Source organism: Erythrolamprus reginae, chromosome 9 (assembly GCF_031021105.1).
Source record: "Erythrolamprus reginae isolate rEryReg1 chromosome 9, rEryReg1.hap1, whole genome shotgun sequence".
Lineage (NCBI taxonomy): Eukaryota > Metazoa > Chordata > Lepidosauria > Squamata > Dipsadidae > Erythrolamprus > Erythrolamprus reginae.
This window is the reverse complement of record NC_091958.1, coordinates 33837298-33849125: the sequence shown is the minus strand read 5'-3', so window position 1 is coordinate 33849125 and position 11828 is coordinate 33837298.

Here is an 11828-nt window from a genome sequence, read left to right as displayed (position 1 = left end):
CGTTCATTCTCGCCGCTTCCCAGCTGAGTCCTGAAGCGAATTCGCTTCAGGACTCAGCTGGGAAGCGGCGAGAATGAACGGCGTGGGCGGGCGATGCGCGAGCGGGCGGCGGACAAGCCGTTCGCTCGCGCTTGCTCTCGCCGCTTCCCAGCTGAGTCCTGAAGCGAATTCGCTTCAGGACTCTGCTGGGAAGCGGCGAGAATGAACGGCGTGGGCGGGCAATGCGCGAGCGGGCGGCGGACAAGCCGTTCGCTCGCTCTCGCTCTCGCCGCTTCCCAGCTGAGTCCTGAAGCGAATTCGCTTCAGGACTCAGCTGGGAAGCGGCGAGAATGAACGGCGTGGGCGGGCGATGCGCGAGCGGGCGGTGGACAAGCCGTTCGCTCGCTCTCGCTCTCGCCGCTTCCCAGCTGAGTCCTGAAGCGAATTCGCTTCAGGACTCAGCTGGGAAGCAGCGAGAATGAACGGTGTGGGCGGGCGAAGGGCGGGTGGCAGCGAGGAGTTTGCGTGGGCGGTGGGGAAACTCCTCGCTGATGCCCGCCGCTCGCCCTCCCGCTAGCAAGAGGGGGAAGACCTAGGGAAGCTGCCCAGCAGCTGATCTGCCCGGCGCCATCTACGCATGCGTGCCCATAGGAAAAAGGGCGTGCATGCGCAGATGGTGTTTTTACTTCCGGGTTGCAAAATCGCCATATAGCCATTTCGCAATGATCGGGGTTGCAATACCCGGGGGATCACTGTATGTCAATTTATTGGCTGGCTTTCTGTAAGAAAACAAAAAAAGCTGCACCTTTCTTTGAAAACAAACAAAGAAATACATCATTGAAAGAGGTGGGGAGTGGAGTATTTTGAATTAAATTCTTTGGACTTTTCTTCCTCAAGAATAGGAGAAAGCTAAGTTAACCTGCTGGAGGCTTTTTTTTTTAAAAAATGAAAATTAATAAATACGAACAGCTGCTTCCTGAAAATTGTCACTAGATGGCATTTTACCACCACAGTTGAATTTTCAGCCTTTAAAGTGTAGGGTTGTTTATCTCCACTCCAACTCAATTGTTCTACTCCCTGCATTTAGGTACTCATCAGGATCAGTTTTGGCTGCAAGGAACATTTGATATTTCTCCCTATACATCCATAGGTTTTGTGCAAACCAAAACAAGCTTATCTGAAATTCTTTGCAGGGATACATTGATCTTTGTTGCCTAAGTTTTTTCCTTCCTCCCCTCAATTTTTTTTTTAAATTATAGCAATAGCAATAACATTATATATTGCTTCATAGTGCTTTTACAGCCCTCTCTAAATGATTTACAGAATCAACATAATTGTCCCCAACAATCTAGGTCCTCATTTTACCCACCTCGGAAGGATGGAAGGCTGAGTCAACCTCGAGCCAATGGTGAGATTTGAACTGCTGAACTACAGCTAGCAGTTAGCTGAAGTAGCCTGCACCACTGCACTCTAACCACTGTACCACCACAGCTCAGTTTCTAGATACAACTTCTGAAAGAGTAGTAGATGCTTTGAACAAACTTCCAGCAGACGTGGTTGGAAAATCCACAGTAACTGAATTTAAACATGCCTGGGATAAACCTAGATCCATTGTAAGATCAAATACAGGAAATAGTATAAGGGCAGAATAGATGGACCATGAAGTCTTTTTCTGCTGTCAGTCTTCTATGTTTCTATGGGATCATTAAAAGAAGATGATATGTCGAGAGTTGAAACGTTTGCAACTCTCGACATATCATCTTTTTTAAATGATTTTAATGATGATAGGGATTCTGCAATGGTTGTAAGTGTGAAAAACAGTCATAAGTCACTTTTTTCAGTGCTATTATTACATGAATGGTCACTAAATAAACCATGGTAAGTCAACACCATATTGTTGTGTTCTAACTTATAGGTTATTTGTTTGTTCTTCCTGGTCATTTTATCTTGGTTTTTATGATTATAACCCAGCATAGCACTTTTTCAAAGCATGTGAGCTACAACCACTGTACCCTCTAAGGTGCACGGCCGCGCACCCCAAAACAACTTCCCGCATGGCCTTTTCTAAGGCCGTGCAACAGGAGGGGCCAGCCCCCCAGCCCGCCACGGATGTGCCGGTGCCGAGCCTCCCTGCCCCCCATCCCAGGCGCCTCCAGCCCCCTCGCACCCCTGGCCTCCTGCCGCTGCCCACCTGATCCACTTTCTCCTTCTCCACCTCCTGCCTTGGGGCGCGGCTGCAGCTTCTCCTCTTCCTCATTCGGCCGCTAGTGAAGGGGCTGCGAGAGGGGTGGGGCAGGTGTTCCCAAAGTGCTCCCAGGCTATGAGAGGGTTTTTTCCGAGTGCTCCGGGAGCCCTCGCCCCTCTCGAGTCACAGCCCCTTCATTCAGAGCTCTTTCCCCGAGCGCTTCCGATACTCCTTAAAATAAGAAAAACCTTCCACGGCCTCCAGAGAAGAAAGGAAGAGAGAACAAGAGAGAGAGAGAGAGAGCAAAAGACAGAGCGAGGTAGAAAGAAAGAGAGAGGGAGAGAGAAAGAGAAAAAAAGAGAGAGAGAGATAGCAAGAGAGACTGAGAGTACAACTGACAGAGCCAAATAGAAAGAGGGAGAAAGTGAGAACAAGAGAGAGAGAGCAAGAGGGGGGAGAGAGAAAGAGTGAGAGAGAGAAAGAAAGAGAGAAGAGAGGAAGGGAGAGTGAGAGAGAGATATATATATGCTTTTGTTTTATTATTAATTTTTTTAATAAAAAAGAAGTGAATTTATTTATTTATTTATTTATTTATTTATTTATTTATTTATCTATCCATCCATACATCCATCCATACATCCATCCATCCATCCATCCATACATCCATACATCCATCCATCCATCCATCCATACATCCATACTTCTATGCCACTCAGTCCCGAAGGGACTGCCGCTCAGACACCGTACTTTTCTGCCCACACCGAAAAAAAATTAGAGGGAACATTGGCTACAACTTTGATGAATAAACCCCTAGAAATGAATAGCCTATTTTTGCTAGAGCACAAACAACAGATTTAGAATCAACAAACTCCAGAAAAGATTACTAACATGGGCTGAATTTTTGTAGCACATCCTTAAAAAGAACCGTTGTACCTACCTGAACGGTCTTCTCAGTGCACTGGAAGGAGAGTCCAACATGGGTATTATTCCAATCCTATTGGTAGAGACTGAGTTAAAATTTACATATTAATTGAGCACCGCCCCCTCTGCTCTCCCCATGAGCCAGTTTTAAAAACGAAGAACCATAGTAAGAGGATAACCAACTTTTATTGTAACAACCAATAACTGACTAACTGCCCACTCCGGCGTCCCTGCACCAATAACTGTACCGGGTGGGTTTGGACTCTCCTTCCAGTGCACTGAGAAGACCGTTCAGGTAGGTACAACGGTTCTTCTCCATTGCATCTGGAAGGAGAGTCCAACATGGGATATACCAGAGATTTACGGCCCATGGGAGGGAGAAGGTCTTGTCAGGGACGTTGGAGAAACACAAACACGTTGTAAAACACGTCTCCCAAATGCTGAAGCGAAGGAGTCCAACTTATAATGTCGTATGAAAGTCGATGGTGCCGACCATGCTGCAGCCCTGCAGATGTCATCTATGGACGCCTGGGTAGCCCAGGCCGCTGAGGTCGCCGCACTCCTCGTTGAGTGAGCAGTCACTCCTGTTGGCACTGGATGGTTACGAGCTCTGTATGCCTCCGCAATACAGTCCCTGATCCAACGACTAATGGAAACCGATGAAACTCCAAGTCCCTCTTTGTCTGATGCAAAGGAAACGAACAGTTTTTCCGTCTTTCGAAAGGTTTCTGTGCGTCTAATGTAAATCTTGACCGCACGGCGTACATCGATTTTGTGCCACCTCAATTCCGACGGGTGGCTGCCGTGGGTGCAAAAATCTGGAAGAATCAATTCTTGTTTCCTATGAAACTCTGAGTTCACCTTCGGTATAAAGAAAGGGTCCAACCTTAGCACCACCCGGTCTGGATAAAAGATACAGAGGTCAGGGCGTACCGACAAGGCAGCTAACTCTGACACTCTCCGGGCCGACGTAATAGCCACTAGGAAGGCCGTTTTAATTGACAGTAGTCGCAAAGGTATACATCTCAAGGGCTCAAATGGTGGTTTTGTCAAGGCCCTGAGAACCAACGGAAGGTCCCATGATGGAAACCTCTGAATCGGTGGAGAGTGTTGATTCGATGCTCCTCGCAGAAAATCCTTCACCCAAGGATGGTAAGCCAAGGAACGGACTCCCTCCACTCGTATCATGGTTGCGAGGCCGCCACATGTCGTTTTAGAGTGTTGGGCGCTAGCCCTCTGTCAAGACCGGTTTGTAAGAACTCCAGAACTGTGATGACCGAAGCCTGTCCAGTATTGATGTTTTGTTTGTCGCAGAAACTGCAAAAGGCTGCCCATGTCGTCTGGTAAACCCGAGAAGTAGATGGACGCCTTGCAGCTTGCATAGTGTCGATGACCTTCTCTGGTATCTTCAATCCCCGTAGCCTGACCCGTTCAAGTGCCAAACGGTCAGTTGGAGCCACTGGGGATCTGGGTGATGAAGTTCCCCCTGACTGAGGGATATCAATTGGTCCAGAATTCTCCAAGGTGTCGACACCGACAGTGCCATCAAGTCGGAGAACCACGGTCGTCGAGGCCAGTGTGGAGCCACCAGCAACACCTCCGCTTTCTCTCGCAGGAGTTTCTCCACTACTCGTGGTATAAGATTCGTTGGTGGAAATGCATAGAGCAGTCCTGGCGGCCAGGGCGTTCGGAGAGCGTTGACTTCCTCCGCCCCTGGCTGTGGGAACCGTGTGTAGAATCTTGGAAGCTGGGTGTTCTGGGAGCTGGCGAAAAGGTCCACCAGCGGAAGGCCAAACCGCCTCGCCGCCTGATGAAAGAGTGCCGGGTCCAGCCTCCACTCTGATTGATCCAAGGTGGACCAGCTCAGCGAGTCCGCTTGTGTATTGCTGATCCCCGCGATGTGTTCCGCTGTTAAGGACCGCAGATGCTGTTCGGCCCAGCGGAATAGTGCCTTTGTCTCCTCCATGAGACGCTGCGACCTTGTGCCCCCTTGGTGGTTCAAGTGAGCTCTGGTCGCCACATTGTCTGTGAGCACCAACACGTGCTGTTGATGAACCAGAGGTGTAAATGTCTGTAGCGCTAGGAACACTGCTCTTAATTCCAGGAAGTTTATGTTGACCGAAGTGAGGTCCTCCTCCGTCCACAGGCCTTGAGCCATGTGAGCTCCAATGTGGGCGCCCCATCTGGTAAGATTGGCATCGGTGGTCAGGATGACTTGATCCCTTGTCTGGAAAGGAGATCCTCTGCTGATTGCGGCGGATGTCCACCATCTCAAGGATTCCCTGACCCTCTGGGGCAAGTAGACCTGTCTGTGACAATGGCTCACCTTGGACCTTTGAGCCGGAAGCAGGAACCACTGCAGTGTTCTGATATGGAACCTGGCCCAGGGGACAATGCCAATGGCCGACACTAGGGTTCCCAGTATCTTTGACAGCAGCAAAAGTGGGACTGGCCCCCGCTGAATACTGGATATCAAGTGTCTGATGTTGTCTTGCCTCTCTTGTGAGAGTGACACCGTGCCCTCCTGAGTGTCTATAATCGCTCCTAGGTGTAGAAGCCTGGTAGTAGGTAACAGTTGGCTTTTTTCCACATTGACTGTGAAGCCATGGAGTTCCAGCGTATGAATTGTCTCGTTGAGGTCTCTCTCTGCTGCTAGCTTGGACCTGGACAAAATGATTATATCGTCCAGGTAGGCCATGAGTCTGATGAATCTCGCTCTTAAGCTGGCAGTCAATACGTCCAAGAGCTTCGTAAACGTTCTTGGGGCCAATGACAGGCCGAACGGCATGGCTCTGTATTGGTAATGTCTTCCGTCGGTATAAAATCGGAGAAACCTGCGATGTTCCGGATGAATAGGAACATGCAAGTATGCCTCCTTGAGGTCTATGGATGTTAAAGTGTCCTGTTTCCGGATGGAGGCGAGAATGGTCTGCAGTGAGTGCATCCTGAACCTCCTGTATCTTATGAAGAGATTCAGTTGCTTCAGGTTAAGGATCAACCTGCAGCCTCCTGAGGCTTTGGGAACGATGAAAATCATAGAATAGAACCCCTTTCTTTCCTCCTGCTGCGGAACTAGTTCTATGGCTTGGATGTCTAGCAGGTGCGTAATTTCCTTTCGCGCAATTGTAGTCTCTTTTGGAAGTCCTTTATTACTGGGCAGCATATAAAACGGCTGGGAGGTGGTTGAAGGAATTCCAGCCTGAGCCCTTGTGTAACTGTGGCCAGAGCCCATCTGTCGGAGGAAGTCGCCTGCCAGGCCTCCCCGAAGCATTGCAGTTTTCCCCCTATGGGTTGATGGCCGGCCAAGTCATTTCGTGCGTTTAAACTCTCTCTGGGAATTGCCATGAAATGGCCGTCTGGACTGCTGATAGCCCCTCAGCCTGTCCTGAAAGGAGCTTCGGTCGCTCCTATGGGGCTGCTGATTGTACTGCCCCTGGGAGAAGGGGTGCTGGTTCTGATTGGGTCCCGTAGAAGAGTCCCAGCGAAAGGACTGACGCCTTGAATAAGGTGTGAACCTCCTGTCTGGTCGTCTGTTAGCTCTAGGAAGGACCTTCCTCTTGTCCTTGTCCTCCACTAGGACCTTTTCCAGCAAGTCTCCGAAGAGTGTGGAGCCCTGGAAGGGACCGGAAGCCAGGCGCCACTTAGACTTAAGATCTGCCTGCCAGTTTCTCAGCCACAAGAGACGGCATGATGATAATGTGGTTGCCATGCTTCTTGCGGAAAATTTGGCCGCGTGTAGGGTGGCGTCTGCCGAAAATTCCGTCGCCACCAACAACTTACTTAAGTCCTGACGGAGGCGACCATCCTCGGGCCCCAGGCAGGATTGCATCTCCTTGATCTACATTAGTGATGCTCGATTGATGAACGAGGCAGATGCCGCCGACCTGAACCCCCAGCCAGACATCTGGTGCGCCTTACGCAGCAATGTCTACGCTTTCCTCTCCTCCGGTCTCAAGCATTCCCCGGTTTCGGAGGGAACCAATGCGCTGGAGACAAGCGTGACTACCGGTTGGTCGATTGGGGGGAATTCGAGCAACTTTTCCACCTCCTCGTCGAAGGTATAGAATCGCCTCTCAAGGTTGGAAGGCCCTTGTGCGGCTGCCGGTTGTTGCCAAGGTCTCTTCAAGCCCTTCACGAAAATGCCTGAAGCAGGAAAATGGTCGGACTCGGGTTGAGGTTCCTCGAGCAGTGAGGCCGAAGTCTGCCCCGGCTCAGCGGTCTCTGTTGTCTTAGCTGAGCCAGGAAGGTTCATTACCTGCTTGGCCTTATATAGCAGGGTTCTGAAGAGTGCCGGTTTAAACAGACCTACTGTGGGTGTCTGTTCCGGGGCTGTCTCGTCCTCGGAAAGGCCATACTCTGGTTCACTGTCCTCAAACTGATCCTGCTCTTCTAACAAGGACCCCAAACCCGAGGGGGGCGGTGCCGACCATGAACCTGTCGCTTGCTGTCTTCCATACTGGTGAGCCCCAGGAGCCATGCCCTGTGAGTATGCGTTGACAATAAAGTCCTGCAGGTCTGGGGGCAAATTCTGCCACGCCCCGGGCTGGGATCGCAAGCCCGCTGCTGTAGGGGTAAACGTGGCTGCTGGCCCCTGGGAGCTTCTTCCCGCATGTCCCGCAGATTCTGGCCTAGCCCAGGATGTGCTGGGCGAGGGCATGGCTTGGGGCAGGGGCAGGAACTGCCTGTCTGGTGACCAGTCTCCCTCTGCTGCAGCCCCTGTAGGCCCAAAGGTCATTAGGGGTGACCTGGGTTCAGATGATTGTCTCTGGGCTGGGGGGAGCCCCGCTGGGGAAGATTGTAATGCAGCTTCCAGCTTTTTTTCTAGCGCCTTGATGCGCTTCTCAGCCTCCTTAATGGAGGAAGAAGAGGCAGATGAATGTGATTTTGCCTTCTCCTTGGGCTTCCCCTTTGCCTTATCCTTAGAGGGGGCAGGAGAACTTGGGAGCTCTTTGGCTTGGTGCTCCTCCACTGTACTCACAAATAGTTGGTCACAAATACAGGCTTGTGCTGCTTCTGACCTCCAGTGGCTTAGATTCTCACCAGCCTCATCAGTATTGCCCCGAAAAATGGCGCCCGCGGCCTCCCAGGACCTGCGCCTGCGCACTAGGGCTTCCCAGCCTGTTTGCGCTTAGTTTTGCCGCCCTGCCAGCTGTTTGGCGCCCAAAGATGCCTCGCCGCTCCAGCCGCTCCCAATATGGCGGCGCCCAGCCTCCAAGGCTCTCCAGGCTGTTTTTCAGGTCCCTCTCTTTGTGGGGACCGTTCCGCCGCTTCCAGGCTCTCCGGGGGGTTCCCGACCTCCCTGCTGCAATCCACGCCGCGTTCCTGTCGGCTGCGGCGGTTTCGGCGGCGGTGGCTTCCTTAGCGCTCGCCGGGCTGACTTCTCCGTCAGCTGTGAGGCGCTCGTCTCCCGCTGCGTGCGAGTCGCCTTCAAGCCTCCCAGTGGGGGGGGGGGACCCCCCCACCTTCGTCTGACAGCCCCGGTATGGCCTCGGAGGCCAGGGACCCCCAGGCTGGGTGCTCCTCTACGGGGTGTTCCCACTGGGGGAAGGCAAGACCCCTGAGGAGAGTCGTTGGGGGTGGTGCCCGCTGAGGGCAGAGACCCCAGACCATCTGATCCTCTTCAAGCTTCACATCTGAAAGACAAGAGAAAAAAGGATTAAAACGGTAACAAACAGTTTATTTACACAATTTCCTAGATATTTTAATCTAGCTCAAAAACTCAGCATGTCTCTACTCTGTGACTGAGTTTTTAAAACTGGCTCATGGGGAGAGCAGAGGGGGCGGTGCTCAATTAATATGTAAATTTTAACTCAGTCTCTACCAATAGGATTGGAGCAATACCCATGTTGGACTCTCCTTCCAGATGCAATGGAGAAAAGAAGAGTATTATAGCAATTAATATCAACTCTGTTAAACCAGTTCATAGCTTTTGGATTATAACTCTACTAAAAAAAACATGATTTAAGGCACAGTATGAGTGAAGATTGAAAAAGACATGTTTTAATCATGTTTTAATCATGAAAACAAAAACATTTGAAGGAGAAATCAGGTGTGCTTCTTTTATTATCTAGGATCAATTCATGAAGATCACTATTTCTCAATCTCAACAATCTCAACAATTTTAAGATGTATAAACTTTAGTTCAGTTAACCTGGCTGGGGAATTCTGGGAGTTGAAGTCCATTAATCTTAAAGTTGTTGAGACTGAGAAACATTGATATGTACAAGTAGTCCTTCACTTACAATCCATCTGGTGGGGAGGGGGACTTTAAAAAAAACCAGTGAAAAGTTCATTTTATTTTTCAACAGGGAATAGGGGAAATGAATGCAGAGCATACACAGACATACATTTCACAAACAAGTTGGGGGCAAACATTTCAAAATGGAAAGCAATCCTCATGATTCTTTACATAATAATCAGAAAACAAAAACAACACGATAAGATGTGCAGTGCAATTAATTAAAAATAATACATACTGTATATCTGCATTGAGCTGCTGAATTTTTGATGTCGCAGATACTGCACCAGGAACTGATTGGACAATAATCATGCACCATCAGTCCTTTTTTTAATTTTTTTTTTTAAAAAAAATGATTTTTATTGAGAATATTAAAAAAACACAAATCGACAAATACAAAGCCAATAACCTTTTACTTTTAATTAGGTCAAATCTGCGGGAATCTTCAGAGTGGGTTTAATGTCAGGGTACCCACAGCCATCAAAACTCCGAGGCAAGTACAGGGGGTCATCAAAACTCCGAGGCAAGTACAGGGGGTGGACAGAAAAATGGAAACACCTTGAAAAATAATCAAAATATCTTTTAATATGGTGTTGGTCCACCTTTTGCGGCCTCAATTCTCCAAGGTATTGATTCATACAAATTGTGAATTGTTTCCAAAGGAATTTTAGCCCATTCTTGAGTTAAAGCACCCGCCAGTTCTTTTAGAGACGGTGGTGGTGGAAATCGACTTTTTACTTGAATCTCTAAAATCGACCATAAATGCTCAATAATGTTGAGGTCTGGTGATTGTGGTGGCCAGATGAGATGCTGAACTTCATTAGAATGTTCCTCGTGCCATTCTTTAACAATTCTTGCTCTATGGATTGGTGCATTATCATCTTGAAAGATGGCACCCCCCTCTGGAAACAGTTCTTGAACTTTCCCTACCACCTGACTGCACTGTTCATCCATTTTGAGACTTTCAGAAATCCCATAATCTCTTGCGGGGTGGCGTCTGGGCAACTGAATGCAGCTAGCAGAGTTTTTCAATGGTGGATACCCTTTCTGTTGCCAATGTGGAGTTTTGTTCAGCAGATATATTCTCATTGTGTCCAGAGAGAGAAATATCTGTTTCTACCTAGGATCAATCTCACATCCTCCTGATTGTGAGGTGAGAGCCCCACCTCTAGGGCCATGGCATCCATTGCAGCTTCCTTATAATGTGATCAAAATGCAAGGCAATTGATCTATATTTATGATGATGGTTACATCATTCTGGGGTCATTTGGTTACCTTCTGTTATGCCGGGCCCTTCACTAATAGCCCCCAGTGACTTAGGAATGCAAATTCAAACACACACCCCATCACAGAAGAAATGAAAGTAGTTTATCCAAACAGTTTTGTAAGCACACACTCTAAAAAGAGACAAATTTCTCTCACCCAGATAACAGTCCTGTAATGCGGCAAAAGACAAAACAAACGAGCAATTTAAGGCAGCTGTGAATCTTCACAGCCAACCCCTTCAATGAGTCCACAAGAGTTATTTAACTGTGAAGTGTCCAAAAGTCAGTAGAAGTCCTGGAATAATCCAAACAGTAGCAGTGGTCTTTCTCCAACAGATAAACACCCACAGGCACACTCCCCAACATCCATAATTTATTACCAAACACATTAACCTAATTGTATCAGCAATAGATGTTCTCCCTTATTTTCGATGATACATCTACAAGCGGATCCTCCTCCGAGTCTGACATCTCACTAATGGGAGCATTAACTGATGGGCTGGCTGCACCCATCTCTCCGTCTGATTCCCCTCCCCCACTGCCTGATCTTGCAATGAATCTTCATTATCAGAATCTGCTGGCAATAACACCAATCTCTGTGAACCCGAGAATTCCCCTGAAACAACGTCCAAATTCCCCATTGCAGGAGCTGGCCCAGAGCCAGCGACAACACCTTCCGACAAAGAAAGTCAATGGAGAAGCCAGATTCACTTAAAAACTTTGTTATTTACTGTCACAACTGCAGTGATTCACTTAACAGCTATGGCAAAGAAGGTGGCAAAATAAGGACCACCTTTGGTGGGATGGTAATAGTGTTGCATGCACCTTTGGCATTTAGCCATGCCGGCCACATGACTACAGCTCTGGCTCTTCAGCTTAGAAACGGAGATGAGCACTGCCCCCAAGAGTCGGAAAGGACTAGCACATATGTGTGGGGGAACCTTGACCTTATCCCAGAATTCAACTCCCAGAATTCCTGAGCCAATCATGCTAGCTCAGGAATTCTAGGAGTTGAAGTCCATATGTCATTGAAGCAGTATTGGGCTGCCCCCGGTATGACTGGGATCACCGTTTTGGTAGTGGAAATGAAACTGCGTGCGTAGCTCCAACATCAGTGGCTATGTATGTACAATGCATGCAAGCAACTGGCAAAATTCTGGTGAAAATTGCTGTTTCTTGGCTTCCACGCATGCATGGAAGCAAAAAAAATGGTAATTTTCACTGAAATCTCACTGCGTGA